The sequence below is a fragment of the Pteropus medius genome, unplaced genomic scaffold (assembly GCF_902729225.1).
Source record: "Pteropus medius unplaced genomic scaffold, Ma_sr-lr_union100, whole genome shotgun sequence".
NCBI lineage: Eukaryota > Metazoa > Chordata > Mammalia > Chiroptera > Pteropodidae > Pteropus > Pteropus medius.
Window position 1 is genome coordinate 15,064,005 of NW_024349801.1, and position 5,999 is coordinate 15,070,003.

The 5,999-nt window shown below is 38.7% G+C and overlaps 1 pseudogene; it reads left to right on the forward strand.

Moving 5' to 3' along the window:
* Positions 1 to 659: 659 nt before the first annotated feature.
* Positions 660 to 778, forward strand: LOC120580986 (uncharacterized; annotated as a pseudogene).
* The last annotated feature ends 5,221 nt before the right edge of the window (positions 779 to 5,999 follow it).

Here is a 5,999-nt window from a genome sequence, read left to right on the forward strand (position 1 = left end):
CAAAAACTTTCATTGTGCAAACCCAAATAGACCTTATCTTATATTTCACTGGGGTTTGTGTCTTGTTTAAGAGCTTAGGTTCAATTATGAGGCAGATCTGTGTTAAATCCTCCTGGGTGACCATGGTAAAGCTGCATTACCTCTCTGAGTCTCAGTTTCTCCCAAAAAATTAAAATAGAAACTGTTATTTTCCTCATTTTACATCTGTTGTTGAAAGGAGTAAGTGCGATAATGTCGTATAATGTGCTAAGTACTCTGATAACTAGGATGCAGAAAATATATATTAGCTTTTTATTAACAAGAAATGCAGAGGGAATTATTTGATTTTGGAACTTCCACCAGGTTACTTCATTTAGTAATCAATTCATTAATTCCCAATGACTCTTTGATACGTGTGATATAATTAATCATCAGTATCCCCTATGAGATGAGCTCACGGAGGGCATGGTTTTTTTTCTAGAGCATCTTATATAGTACTCAGTGCCCAACGACAATGATAAATGATCTGACAGGCATTTGGGAAGATTTCCATGAGCACTCAGAAATAGAAGCTATTGATTCCACTTGTTGGCTTGGATGAAATGGGAGAAAGGGAAGAATCTCAGAAAAGTATTCCAAAAATGTTGACACTCGAGCTGAGTCTAAAGTAGACATAGTTTGTCAACGGCCATGCCACTCTGAACATGCCCTATCTCGTCGGATCTCGAAAGCTAAGGAGGGTCGGGCCTGGTAAGTACTTGGATGGGAGACCACCTAGGAATATCAGGTGCTGTAGGCATTGAAAGAAAGGAGAGAGAGAGAGAGAGACGGGGAGAGAGGGAAAAGAGAGAAAAGAAAGAAAGGAAGGAAGGAAGGAAGGAAGGAAGGAAGGAAGGAAGGAAGGAAGGAAGGAAGGAAAGAAAAAGTTTGAGGTTCTACAATGCAGTGATTCTCAGAACTACTTGCTTTTTCTCTCTAACTCAGGGTTATATATATGTATTTTTTTTAAGAAATTGACAATATGCACAGAGTAAATGGGCTCAAGGTAATCCTTTAGAATGATAACTTTAACTGAATTATGTGTATGAGTGTATGAACAAAGATGAATTTATGTGAAGGACAGTGTAATAGAGGAGGAAAGTAATTCTAATTTATCTTATGTACCTAGAATATCATTAAATATAGATCTGTTAATCAACCTCAGAGATATAAACAGAAGAGGCAAACAAACTAAGCCGGGCTGTAGCAAAAAATTCACCCTAAATGTTTCTTCACACTCTTTTAGGCCACTTGGTGAAGTTGAAAATCAAATTATAGGTCTAATTATCAAAGTATCTATGTCCTGTAATTTGAAATATATAATACAAGTGTTCAACACATGAAGTTAGATTATCATTTGAAAATCAAACTAGTCACTTAACGTCATTAACACTTATGAAAAATATCGCTAATGAAAGTGCTGCTCCATGTTAATGTTAATTACTGATTGTGAAAATATCCTAAAGTCATCCTGGTGAACATACAAATACCTATCTTATATATTTATTTCCTGTAAAACCCTTGACCGAGAGATATGTCTTGAGTCACTTTTGACAATAGCAATATTTAGTGACAAGGAGATGAAGGTACTTGCTCAAGGCAACTACAATTGGGATTTGAGATCAAATCTACCTGATTTCTCCATACAGAATGATGACAGCTACAGGGAGACATCCCCTTTTAGTCATATTCTTTTAATCTCTCTCCTGATCCTCTCCTATCCCTTCCTCTAACTATTTCTGTGTCCTTATCACTAAGAGGACAAAGAAAGGAGAAAATAAAACCTCCCATAAGTGTTATGTCTCCGTCTTTACTGCATTGATGCTGATGAGAAAGGACAACCAATTATTCCAGAGACCCTTAAATGGCATGAGACACAAAATCCTGGCTACCCAGCACGTCAATCAGCGGGGCTAACCCTCGAGTGTCCAGGCTGTCTTTACGGTGACAGCCACAAATGAAAGAACTCTTGTTCGTCAAACCCTAAGCACACGAGAAAATCTATTTTATTTAATAGAGTTTTAAAAAGATTTAAAAAAAAACAAACAAACATAAGGCCAAGAAGGAATAGAGCAACTGGGCAGTTAAAAAATTGAAAAAATAGAAGCCTGCAAACCTATGTAGATTGTGAAGTTACTGAGATACATAGAAATAAGAAGCTATGAGATATTTTAGTTTTTCCAATTACTGTTACAAACATAATCCAAACAGTTAGTAGTTCTCAAAGTATAGTTCTAGGACTATCTACTTCAGAATCACTCAGAGCACTCTGTAAAAAATAGATTTTGGTGTCACCTTCTGCTTCAGAAGGTATGAAATATCTTCTGAGATTATATATTTTTCAAGCTCTGAGGGTGATTATTTACTGTACAAAAGTAAAAAAAAAACCACTATAGATAGAAAATCATATCTGGAAGTCAAAATTAGAGCAAGATGCTCTAGCAAAGTAGAAACTTGGCCAAATACTATAGTTTATTATCTATTAATATTGAGTTAAGTCTGAGTTTAAGCGAACATATAATTCTATAGTGGTTGTTAAAACATAGTCTCGTTTGAAATGAAGCTAAGTTGGTATTTGACCATGCTGCAGGCCACAGCTGGGCATCTGCAGTCTGAGTGATGCTCCAGTAAAACTTCACACAAAATATTTGATAAAATTTTATTAAAGTAGAGCTGAGATTAGTGCCTTCTCTTCTGCACACAAAGATGCAGAAGCAAGGTGATTCAAGCTCTTGGCTAAATTCTAAAGGTCAAAACTAATTCCCTGTTTAAGTGAATTTAATTCTCTTCAGAAATTCTCTGCTGTCTTTCAGATACTTCTGTTCTACACCATCGTTTCACTCGGAAACCATCCTTCCTTCTTAAGAATTTGAAAACTACATCCTTGTGCACATGTGCCAGATGTAGCTTTCATCCCCCTCTTATGATTAATTTTGTAGTTGTTTTTTTATGTTTCTTGACACGAAAGTCTGGGTGTCTAGAATATAGTACTTTCGTTTTAATGTATAGGGAAACAAGAAACCCCAAGCTCTGTTTTTAGTCCTAGAAAAAGCACAGCCCAGAATAATACATTCATTGTTTTACAAAGGAAAACTATTTGGTAGTGTCTGAGGAATGCAAAGTGCTGGCATGAAAACGAAGCTGCGAAGAAAATAGAATGAAAAATATGTTTGTTTCGGTCACTCAGAAGCAAAACCTATCGCACGCATTCACACGAGCACACCTAAAACCTAGCAGCCACTTCATACAGATTCCTGACACCAAAATAAAGCGGGAACTACAGGGGAATAAGACAAAGAGAAGGACTGGAAATGAAGCTGCCAAGGAAAACAGAACTGATTTTGCAAAGGTCAGTGCAATATAGGATTAGTTTGGACTAATCCCATACTCCAGTGTAATTGGCAATATATTTCAATACTTCAGAACAAGTATTTCTAGCTACTTTTAATACCAGCCCTGAGCCATGACTATCTAAACAGACAGTGGGCATTAAAGTTCACAGGGCTTGATATTACCTATAAAAATGGAGCCCAGCAGAATTTGATTTTATTGCCCCCTTTTTAGTAGGCCCATAGCCAATGGCGATTAAAGCATTGTGCCACATCTGTCAGCATGCATGGATGCATGGGGATTATTTGTAACAGAATTTAAGACTAGGAGCCAAGTTCCTCAGCCATAAGTCTAGAATACTAATCCTTTCTCTTTCACCTCTCTATCACGCCTGTGGCACTCACAGCATCATCAGAGGATCCAGGATAAGAATTCAGACTTTTTCATCTAAAACAATAGAGGTTATGTACAGTTAAGGGGTCAAAACTGCAGAGGCATAAACGGGGTGATGCTTGGACATTTTCTGCATTATTGGCCCTTCAGAATTTAAGTTATTTTTCCTAATACTACTCCAGTCTCCCTTTGGGGAACCATAGCACTGAGTCTAATCTTGTGAGAGATAGTTTCAATGTCCTATTTCAAAATCTCTGGGTGCCAGGCTCCCCCAGAAACTCCATGTGTGCAGCCAGGGTGGAGGCACAGGGCCAAACCCGGCATATTGGACGATGTCTTTTAGAACTTTGAATCTTGAGCGAGAGACACAGGGGAGTTTGGAACTTGAAGGTCTTGTTCTTTTCGGTGACTGCTGAGGAATCATTAAACCAGAAGGTTCTACCTGAGCTCTGAAGGTGCTACCGCTGCCTGCATCCTAAAGCTCCTTCATTCCAGGCCTGCTGACTGGCTTGCTCCTTCAACGTTTTTTGTTTCTTCATCACTTTCTCAGCTCAAAGCTGATGTTTGTCCCTCTGAGCTATGGTTCTCATACTTGCCCCTGTTCTGAAATGGTTGTACCATGATCTGATCAAGACCATTGCTACAACAGCCTTTGGAGGCCCATTTGTAATTTATTCAATATCTAATTCAGCCCATTCACTCCTCTTGCTATCAATTCTGACCCTAGTTTCTCTAGACAAGTTGTATATCTTTCCAACTCTAACACGGCTGCTTCCATCGATTTTAACCTACTTCAGTTGGGATCACATTTGGCAGCAAGAAAACTCAATCCTACTACAAGGACTTAAATAAGTAGAGGATTTATTACATAATAATAAATCCCAGGGTAAAACATCTAGAGCTTGAAGAGTGGTTCAGTGATGTCAACAGCAGCTAAGTTCCTTCTATTTTGTTCTAGATCTTAGCAGGTATCTCACCCAGTGCTTGCTGGTTGACTGCTATCCCTCTAGGCATCCTGTTCATTTTAAAGGTGGGAATATGGGAAACAATATCTCCTGGCTACATTGGAATGAAATGGTATTTTAACCAGGAAACATTACTGTTTTCAAAATATAGAGATTTAAATAAGTTAGAAGATGATAATAATTAATATGTCCCTAAAGATTCTGACTGGTAATTCTCTCCCATTCCACTTTGCCTATTTATGAAGGGATAGTTTTGGAAGGAATCTTTCAAAGCCTTGCATAGGCTTGAAACACCAGTATACCCTTCATGAACATAAAGATACACACACACACACGCGCACACACACACACACACACACACACTCCCTTTCAGGACCTGTTTCAATGTTCACTTTTGCATTGACTATCCAGTGGGCACAAACGGCAGCTCAGTCGCTGTGCTGACTAGAGGCTGAATCGCCTCCAGCTTGTGCCATATACAGACTACTCCAGTAGCCTGAGTCAACCATGACAATATACCATACACCAGATGGGTTATAAGCAACAGAAGTTGTTTCTACAGTTCCAGAGAATGGAAGTTACCAGATCAGGGTGCCAGAAGGTTTGTTGTCTGGTGAAGACCTGCTTCTAGGTTCACAGTCACAGCCATATTCTCCCTGTGTCTTCACAGGGTGGAAGGGACAAGGGAGCTCTCTGAGGTCTCTTCTATAAGAGCACTAATCCCATTCAGGAGAGCTCCATCTTCGTGACTTAATCATCTCCTGAGGCCCCTGCCTCCAAATACCATCACATGGGGGATTAGGTTTCAACATATGAGTGTGGGGGCACACAAACATTTGTTCTGCATCAGGGAGTAACTAAAAAATTGTCATATATTTTACATGGTTCAGGCAGCTTCCTGCAGTGTTAAGTATGTGGGCTTAACACTAATGCGAGTTGACTAATGGGAGTTTGAATTCAAGGCAGAGTTAAGTGAAGTTAGGTAAATTACTGAATCTCTTTGAGGTGCCATTTCTCTATCTGTAAAATGGGGTAAATAATTCCTACCATCAGGGTGTTCTGTGTTATAAATATACATGGCATGTGAAGTATCTGGCCCAATGCTCAACACAGATTGAGTTCTAAAGATATTCTTTTTAGGCAAAAGTAAATAACTTTCTCAGAAGTCATGCAGTGAGTCACATATGCAAGGACTTCCGTCCACTCAAGTTAGTTTCATCTGGCTAAATTTCAATAACATACAAAGATTTAAATCTTCCAGCATATTCCACGGAAAGCATTTCTTGGCTTCCT